Source organism: Papio anubis, chromosome 8, assembly GCF_008728515.1.
Source record: "Papio anubis isolate 15944 chromosome 8, Panubis1.0, whole genome shotgun sequence".
In the NCBI taxonomy this organism is placed as follows: Eukaryota; Metazoa; Chordata; class Mammalia; order Primates; family Cercopithecidae; genus Papio; species Papio anubis.
Genome location: NC_044983.1, coordinates 116,782,589 through 116,792,830, shown reverse-complemented (window position 1 = coordinate 116,792,830; position 10,242 = coordinate 116,782,589). Strand labels below are relative to the sequence as shown.

At 37.3% G+C, this 10,242-nt stretch overlaps 1 long non-coding RNA gene across 1 annotated transcript in view; it reads right to left on the bottom strand.

The window, feature by feature from the left end:
- Positions 1-392: 392 nt before the first annotated feature.
- Positions 393-10,242, bottom strand: part of LOC108587352 — a 145,924-nt gene continuing 136,074 nt past the window's right edge. The window contains exons 8-10 of the long non-coding RNA XR_002523967.2: positions 9,044-9,163; positions 8,013-8,065; positions 393-2,304 (exon numbers count right to left, since the gene is read on the bottom strand). This is a non-coding gene — a long non-coding RNA (uncharacterized LOC108587352). The remainder of the gene's footprint in view (positions 2,305-8,012; positions 8,066-9,043; positions 9,164-10,242) is intronic.

Here is a 10,242-nt window from a genome sequence, read left to right as displayed (position 1 = left end):
ACCCAATGGGACACTGTAGACTGTAAACAGATCTTTAATAGTGAAACAAAAAAGTTCCCAGTACTTCATCCAAGGGCTTGTTTCCCAGCCTGTTCTTTCCCCACACCCATAAGGAAAAAAAAGTTCTAGATCTTATGATCTATGAATCTCACGTAATCTAAACTCTGATTACGGCCATCCATTCGAGTTGGAGTCATAAACTTATTGTAAGTCAGTTAACTGCTTAAATGGGTGAGGCAGATTACTTCAATTTGAAACTTAGATGAATGTCAGTTTGCAATCAAGCAAGCTCATCTATATACATTTATATAATTTATCCAAAGCAATTTCAATCACAAGAAAGGATATTTTATAATCTTGTTATTATAATTTTAGATATTCTCTCTATTATCACTCTACTGTCTTAGTTGGGTGGAGATGAGGGGAGAAATATCACTAAGCAGTAACGGCATATTTCTTTATGAGCAAGAAATTGGCAAACATATCTTCAGTATTGCTCTTTGCCTTTCTTCAGAGCAATAGTGGGAAAGTTACAGTTTTTTTTATTGTTTTGGAATGGAATTTATATGTGATGAATCAGACTATTAACAAAGTTTCATAGAAAATTTGGATGGAATGCAGGGAAATTCTGATAGGATATGATTTTTTAACTTACCAGTAGTATTACTTTACTTTTCTGGCAAACCTAACCTCATTTATATAAAGACCTGCCAAATGCTACTCTTCTATGGGACTTAAGACAGTTACATCAATGCTTCAATGACTCTGACACCCTTGCACCTGTTTCACAGCATTTTTTTTTTTTTTATTTCTTCCAGTTGTGTTCAAACTACTAACACAGAGAGTTGGTTTCTTGGGTGCTGTTCTGCATAAAGTGAAAAGTACAATCTTTTGAATATCCTAGCTATATATATATATAGTTTTTTAAAATAATGGGGGATGACTATAGCCAGGATGTTTTACAGTGTTTTTATGATTGATAACACCTCAAGTTCATGGGTTTATCATACCTTATTTGTGATTACTTCTTTATGGAAAATATTTGGCTGAGCTGAGAATATCCAAGCAAAGCAGAAAAATAAACCCATCAAACACCCTGTCTCTGAAAAGATGGTAACAGATGTTTCTCATCTTCAGATAACTTGGGGGAGGCTAACTAAAGGGTTTCCCATGTTTCCCAGATGCTGCATGCTATGTCTGGGTTCCCAGGATTCATCCAAATGAAGACGCACTGAGATTTGCTAATAGAAATTCCCCAGCTGAGAGACCGAGGGTAGAAATAAGGAAAATCAAAGAAAAGGGATTTGCATTTGAAATTCTAAGACAGCCATGGGAAGATGCGTTTTTGAATGTAGGTCACTCTTCTTGCGTTTTTATAGCGTCCAGCAAAGGTGCCAGAAGAGTTCCCATCAGCTGCTCTTAATATTCTCTTTTCCTTTAAAACTTTCCTAAATATTTTAGAAACAATAGGATGGGGAGAAAATGGCTGAAAGAACAAGGGGTGAGATCCAAAGTTAAGGAATCAAATTACTCAGTATTTCTTAGTCATTCTTAACAATGCTATATCTCCATCTATTTCCAATAAACTTTACATCTTTATACAAGCAGGGTGTAAGTATGAAAACACTGGTCCCTCAATAACTCACCTTGCTCATTTCACTGAATTGTTTCTCCACGGGTGTGTGTCCCCTTATGTATGAAGAGATAACATTATTGAGTCTTACTATGTAGCTCACTGTTCTATGGGTTTTAAATGGACAAATGACTTAACATTTGCAAGAGCTCTATGAAGGAGACACTATTAAATTTTTCATTATACAAGTTAGGACATTAAGCCATAGAAGTTAAGCTACATATCCATTCACACATCTAATAAATGGAGGCATCAAATTTTGAAACCAAGCAATCTAGCTTCAGAGGCCAAGTGCTGGAGCTTTATGGTGTGCTGCCTGATTCTAGATTTGCAGTACATCTTTACACAGGATTATGTTTTCACTGAAATTGAATCTAAATAGGAATATATTGCAAGCCCAAGAAGCCCAAGAATGTTTTTCCCAAGACCTATAAAATTTTGGGTGGGGGAAACTACACTACAGAAATATCTGTAAGTCTCTCCCAACTTTCTAATTCTAGGATTCTTGAATCATGTATTGTGGAACATCTGGATTACTCCAGATGCTGATGGGTATCCACAAACACCTTTTAATTACCTGTGGAGATCACAGCTGTGACATACCAATGCAGCAGAGGAATGGTATATGTAAGATCAGTTGTTATTTTTAGTTCAGCCTTTTACATCATCATCTGCACAAAATAAAGAAATAGAAAATGAATATGAAAACCCATTACATCACCCATCAAGGAAATTTGTATGATTGATGTAATCTACAAAGAACTCTCTTCAAGCACAAGGTTGCCATAGAGATTACATCCTCCAAACAACCACTTCTCAGCTACTGCTGTAGAGCTGTGATTTTGGATTTATCCTATTCGAGGGTCTTGGTCAGAATCCAAAGAACCACTGAGAAAGATTATTCTCTTGTGGAAGCACTTAGAATTGCCTTCCTTGGCACATTTTAAATTCAGGTCTGTAAAAGCTGCTCCCCTGTTAATTATAGCACAATCTAATAGATTATAATTTTCTATTCAGCTGTCCCACAGGACCTAGCTGATGTGATTAGAAGAAAAGGATACCACGATACCACAATGAATTTATAGATACAATTGTATTGATCCACAGCTGATACAATTAACACCACCCATATAAGCAAAAGGAAACTTTTTAAAAAAAAATTTAGCTCATGAGTTCCAATTTCTGCTCCTTAACAGAATAACTAATATAATCCTTTTTTTGGAGTTTCTTAATTCAATCCAGTGACTTTTTGTGTAAATTCAGGATTGTGATCTCAGGTTCAGTTCCGTTCAAAGCTCTATCTCAGGCTTTCCTTTCTTTCCACTTGATCCCAATCCTAAATTCTCAAGAATGGAGCAGGAGGGGCAGAGACGGAGACTTCTCAAGCAAGAAGAGGGCAATTGCTTCCTGACTGGCCACTCGCTGATATTCTGAAGGTGTGATTCAATTCTCACTCTTATCGGCTTCACGGTGTAGACAATCGTATTCAGGAGCTCTTCTGCCTCTGCCTGGCTGCACTGAGAAGCTATTTCCATTTCCACACAGCACTCTCCACCGTGCTCATCTTCCTCAGACATTTTTAATTATGGAACCAGCCAGCAATACCCTCCACATCCGCTTGGGGAGACTCCACCTCTCCTGATCACGTGACATCCTGGGCCTGTGACTCAAGCCTTTTTGTCAACTAATCTACATGTATCTCTTTGGCAAGCAGGCACTTCTGAATTTCTCCCATGCCACTTGTGGGTTGTGATACTGGAAGTGTTCCTAGACATCCCATGCTTTCCTGTCTCCTCTGCTCTCTATCATGTTGCAGAATCCCATTACACATCTGTTGGGCAGTCACTGGTCATACTCCATCTGTGAAGAAAAAAATATCATCCTCCTCTACGCCGCTTATCCTCCCAACTTTAAGGGGATAGGTGGTTCTCAACTGCCTTCAGGCCCTGGGAATCTCATCTTCCAAAACTCTCCTCCCTCTTATGAATAGGCTTTTTTCCCCTCTAAGTCAGAGTTATGTATACTCCATCTGGCACAAGGAATGGCAGGAAGTGAAGGGAGACAGCAGAAGAAAAATACTGGGGAAAACCCAGCTCTCCTGGTTTGTCCTATCCTCTTTACTTTTTTCCAAGAATCTGTAAAATTTATGGTAGCTGAAAAAGAAACACACTGTTTGATTCTTGAAGTTATTAGACTGTGCAAACTAAAGTTCTTGTGTAGGAATGACTCTTCTACACTCCCAATGCTTCTTTCCATGTGGACGGAGTTCTACTAATGTAACGTTCCTGGATTCCCTCCCGCCCTCTCATCTACTGCTCCATTGCCCCATGGGGAAAGAAGAGAGACTTTCTTATTTGGTAAATTTAGAAAGAATAAAGTGGACAAACTCAGTTCACTGTATTCATCTTTTCTCTTCCTGGGAGGCAACCCAGGAACATGGGTTCCTGTTTGTTCTCTGCTTGTTCCCAGAGGGGAGGCTGTGGTGTTCCAGAATGGTCCGTACCTGAATAGGGACACCTGCTCTAATTCTGGGCTCAGTATTGCTAAGTCTGTTTTCCCAAAGATGTTATTCACTGCCTGTCATATCAACTTTGTTAGTAATAAAGACGATTTCTGCTGTCTCATCTGTCTTGTTCTTATTCGTTAATTGATTCAGACTTTGTCCAGAGAACAGAGTTACTGTTGGTTCTAATTTCCATAAATACTTTATGTATCATCCTTTCACACCATTAGTGTTCTTCTCTCTAGCTCTGTCTCCTCTCTCTCAAATCTAACCAAGAATGTGAAAACTTCAGGTCAAATTCTGGCTGTGCCACATGCAAATAATGTAACCCAAGACAGCTTACTTAGTCTCCAGGGCTTAGTTTTATCACCTATAAAGTGAAGATGTTAAGAATTCCTCCAAGAGATTATTGAGGAGATTCACTGGGACCACGTATAAAAAGAGATCTCAATTGCTGCCCCTTCCCTTACTGTTGGCAGTTTTAGGTTGTGCTAAAAAAACTGATAACTCTTACATTTCATTTTCAGGTTTTAATTTTTAAAAGTGCTCTGATATAGCACTATCTCTTCTCCAAATCACCACTTTCAGTAACATGCAAAATCAGATACCCACATACAAGTACTTTCAGTGCCGAGGGTGCTTCTTCTAACAACTATTTATAACTTGATGGATTTCTACGGACATCCAATTCAGGAGCTTTTGTTTCTTTGCTGAGGTATTTCCTCATTTTTTTTTAAGACTGGGATGTGGGTTTATAATGTTCCAGCATCATATGTCTCAGCCAGAAACCAGGAAAGAAAAAAATGAGTAAGTTGTCTGAGAACTCTATCCAAATTCTTGCTGGACTTTGGAAACCTGAATATCCTTCCTTCTCAGTCTGAAGCAGAGACTGTGAGTATGGGAAAAAAATACAGCTAAACAATTTGGATCACTGGGAACTAAAATACTGTGTATACGTGCTGAGTAAGGCTATTCTCTGATTTACGCTAAGGGGGAGGGGCCCATAATCTCTTTCCTAATAAGCATAAATTAATCACTGGGACAAGAAAAAAGTTATTAAAGTGACATGGATAAGAGGAAACTTGGAAGAAACAAGGAAAACGTAGTGTTGAGAGATGCTCTATAACTTTAGATGAGCCATTGGATGCTGTATAAGTTACCTAATTTTCTTCAGAAAAATTACTCAGATGGCCTCAAGAGTTCTTTAACAGTCAAGCTTGTCTGGGCAATGAATTATATCTGGGCAGCAGTTCAGTTTCTGCTTTAAGGACACATACTCAGCAGAAGTAGCTTACTTTAATTTTATGTATTTATTTTTATACAAGTAATCTGAGTTAAGAAATTTAAACAGAAAATAGAAAACAAGACCAATCATCATTTTCGTTGTCATAATCATCCCACTTTCCTATGACAACTACTGTTTATACTTTGTTCATTTTGCTACTGACTTTTCTTTCATTTGTGTATCTACATATGCAAATCTACACATATATTTATAGTAAACACACACAAATGAAATTACTTCTATAGCTACTAGAGTAGAATCATAAATGCCTTCTTACGTAATCTGTTTTTTCATTTAATATTTTAAATATCATTCCATTCAGATTTATATTATTACTTTGTTGACTACTTTATTTCCTTTCTTGAATGTACCATAATGTTTTGACCAGTCTGTAGTTAATGATGTTGCTTTGAATTTTAGCTAGAACTAAGACTACTGAGTTGAACATCCTTTTATATACCACTTTGCATAAATACTTGTCTAATTCATTATTTGATTTACATTCCTAGAACTGGAATTAATGGGTGGAAGGGAATGCATATTTTTATAGCTTCTCATACCTGTTGCCAAATTGTCCTCTAGAGAGATCGTACTAATTAATATTTCTAACAGCAGTATTTGAGAGTGGCCATTTCCCCAATCTCTGCCAAAACTGGATTTTCTTATTATTATTATGCTTGAAAATCTGATAAATCGTTTAGAAAAATATCGTTTAAACAAAAGTCAGATGGTGACCACTACAATCTAAACTCTTTGATCATAAGGTACTACGAAGTGTCCCATAAGAATGGTTTTGGGACAAAGAAAAAAATAAATATGCAAATTTGTCCACAAATCTCTTATACTAGTTACATCTCTTTGAAGAACTTCTTTTGTGAGAGCTTTTCAGCAGAGAATTTTGTTTTAGAATGCAAAGATAATCTGAATTTTATCTACTAATCAAAATACTAGTTCTGCATGCTAAAAGACAGCAAAATAAAGCCAATATATTGAAGCATTTTACATCCCACATCATGACTTTTAGAAAGTAGCTTATATATTTGTTTGAGTATCACTTGCAAAATTTGTGATTGGAATTCAAGTAGTCATGAATTCATTATCTCAGTATTGTGAATAGAGAGTTGGACTGATAATTGGGAGACCTATTTCTCTGTATCACTGGCTCAAATAATAAAATTGCATTTAAATTCAAGCAATTTAAGTAGACTAGAAGTACCATGAAGAGGCAGTAATTATTAATCTGGTAGCAAGATACTGTCAATATCTTTGTGACTTTGATTAACCCATGTATGTAGCAGATTTATAGTTATGTGATATGGTTAAAGGAGAAAATATCTGAAACGTATTTTTTCTAGTAGATAAGTAAAAAGGGTGTAAAACAACTGCAGGTGTCTGTGTATAGTGTGAAATACAGTGCTTAATCTTATGAAAACAAGCAATGTGACCGTTAACATTTGGAATACCTACATCTGTAATTTCTATGCCACAATATTCCAACATCATTATGCCTTTTAAACATTTTGATCTTTTAGCAAACCATTTCATTAAAATCATATGTTTTTACCTTCAAACTTGCTGTAATACGTGGTAGAATCTTACAAAGACGGCCATCATAACCTATCATGCTTATTTTATTCGCTATTTTTTCAAAAATTTTTAATAATATAAATGACCTCAAATCACCGTAGCAGAAACATACAAGTGAGAGGCTGGAAGCAGGCATATGCTATGCCGGGAACTCCTGCTGAACTACTTGATCAGTCAGCTTAAAATTTGCAAAGCAGTGATGCAGTCCCTGCTTGTAAGTTCACGTGTGAGAACATAAATCATTAGTTTCCATTTGCAAACAGCATAAGGAATCTCCTCTCTGACTCTTGTGGTTTATAGGCAAACACGCAACGGTGATGTAGTGACCTGCCAGCTAGCGTACATTTTTTCATTTATCAAATCATTAGTCATAGCTCTGGAGAGAGGTTGGACTGTTTGTCCACTTAAGTCATTCAGTTTCCCATCCCTGCTCCTACTGACTTGTACAAAGCCATCCCCTTCCTCCTCTAACCGATTGCCTGGTTCCCTGAACGCCTGGCTTGCTGGCACCTGCCTATGCCCATTAGTTCCCAGGCCTAATGGATTCTTGTTCATTTGATTTGGGATGACCCCACTAAACTTGAATGTTAGATAAATTCCTATGTTCAGAACTACTGATCAAGTGTGTGCAGAATGATCAGAAATAGATCTATTAAGGACAATAAATCACTCTTGACCTTATTTTGGGGCACTGACCCAAAGTCATTCTTGACCTTATTTCTGGGCATTGTTTCACTATGTCCCCATTGGCCATGATGTGGGGTTTTTCATTATTGTCCCTTTTTTGTGGTAGATTGATTATAAAAACAACCTCAATTGTCCACATCTTCCTGTACTACACCCTTTGCAAAGAGATTTTGGACTTCCTTTCTTTAAGCAGTGGAATCTATTTCTCCACTCCTTGGATCCAGCCCAGCTAGTTAGTGACTTTCTGTGACCAACACAAAGTGAAGGAAGTAAAGGTTTACCACTTCTAAGCCTAGGCCTCAAGTGACTTTGCTCACCTTTGCTTCTTCTCTTGGAATTCTGCCATATCAACGTGGTCCAAGCCAGATAGCTACAACATGAAAGACATGTAGAATAGAGATGAATTTTCCCAGATGTAGCCATCCAGCCTAGCTACCTACCCACTGACCTGGTGGCTAAAAGCAGATGCATGAGTGAGCCTTAATGAGACCAGAAGCACCACTGAACTGAGCCAAGTCCAAATTGCTAAACTTCAGAATCTTGAATGCTATTTTTAGTCACATCTTAGCAAAAGCTAACTGGTATATTTGTCCATGCTTAAAGCTACTCTTAATTTTCAAATAACAAGGAATAGTAAATGCAAGTCAAAAGGTCTCAGCAAAAGTTACAAACTCAGATGCCTCCAGGAGCCAGGAAAGTTATAAAATTGAGTAAAATAGCAAAGTGTAAAAAAATTCACCAGCCTTATTAGTTTTCATTTTTTTTTATACAAGTGTTTTATTACAGAAGATTTTAAACATGTACAAAGTAAACCACATACTATAATAGACTTTCACCCAGCCTCAATAACCACTAACCATGTGCCATTTTTGTTTCAACTATAATTCAACCCAATTCCCCAACCCCATATTTTTAAAATTTATTTTTATTTTTATTTTTATTTTTGAGATGGAGTCTTGCTCTGTCGCCCAGGCTGGAGTGCAGTGGCGTGATCTCGGCTCACTGCAAGCTCCACATCCCGGGTTCACGCCATTCTCCTTCCTCAGCCTCCCAAGTAGCTGGGACTACAGGTGCCTGCCACCACGCCCGGCTAATTTTTTTTTGTATTTTTAGTAGAGATGTGGTTTCACCGGGTTAGCCAGGAAGGTCTCGATCTCCTTACCTCATGATCCGCCTGCCTTGGCATCCCAAAGTGTTGGGATTACAGGCAAGAGCCACTGTACCCGGCCCATATTTTTTGTAGTTCTTTTTTTTTTTTTTTTATGAGGTCAGATACACATACATTCAAAGGCACAAATCTTAACTGTAAATTTTTTGACAAATAAATGTACCCATATAACCTTCATACCTTTTAAAAATATAATATTTTCATGATAGTTGGAAAATTCTCTCATGTTCTTCCCAGGAAAATGTTTCCTCTCCTAGTGGCTATCTCTACTTTTATTTTTTTCATCAAGGTTCATTTTGCCTGAAATCATACAATATGTATTATTTTATGTTCAGCTGTCTCACTCGACACAGTATTTTTGAGATTCATCTATAGTGTGTGCTTCAGTAGTTTGTTTTTTGTATTGCTAAGTAGAATTCTGTTGCATGAATGTTAGGCTCTTATGACTAAGTAGCTAAGAACATTCTTGTACAAATACTTTTTTTGTTTAATTTAATGCATTTATTAACATTTAACTGACACCTCTTTACATTTTTAGTGGTTGTTTTAGAAGTTATACGTATCTCTAACACTTCACACTCTATTTATAGTTAATATTGTACTATTTTAATAAGTATAAAATATAAAAGCCTTGCTTCAGAGCAGTTTCATTTACCTCCTATTTTTTGTGCTACTCTCATAAATTTTACATCTACACATAATAAATCCCACAATACCGTGTTATAATTTTTGCTTTAAATAGTCATAGGTCTTTTAAAGAAATTATTTGAAAAAAGGGGCCGGGCGCGGTGGCTCACGCCTGTAATCCCAGCACTTTGGGAGGCCGAGACGGGCGGATCACGAGGTCAGGAGATCGAGACCACCCTGGCTAACACAGTGAAACCCTGTCTCTACTAAAAATACAAAAAACTAGCCGGGCATGGTGGCGGGCTGTAGTCCCAGCTACTCGGGAGGCTGAGGCAGGAGAGTGGCGTGAACCCGGGAGGCGGAGCTTGCAGTGAGCCGAGATTGCGCCACTGCACTCCAGCCTGGGCGACAGAGTGAGACTCCGTCTCAAAAAAAAAAAAAAAAAAAAAGAAAAAAGGTATTAATGAATATGTCAGGGAAGATATTTTGATGCTATACCAATATACTGTTTGTCCTTTACATTTAACCCACAATTTTGTATTTCCTTTTTAAAAAATAATTTCAACTTTTAATTTAGATTCAGGGGAGCACATGTGCAGGCTTTTTACACTGCTATATTTCATGATGCAGAGATTTGGGATATAAATAATCTTGTCATCTAGGTAGTGAGCATAGTACCCAATAGTCAGTTTTTCATCCCATACTCCACCTCCTTCTCTTCCTTCTCTGGTAGAGCCCATACTATAAAATTA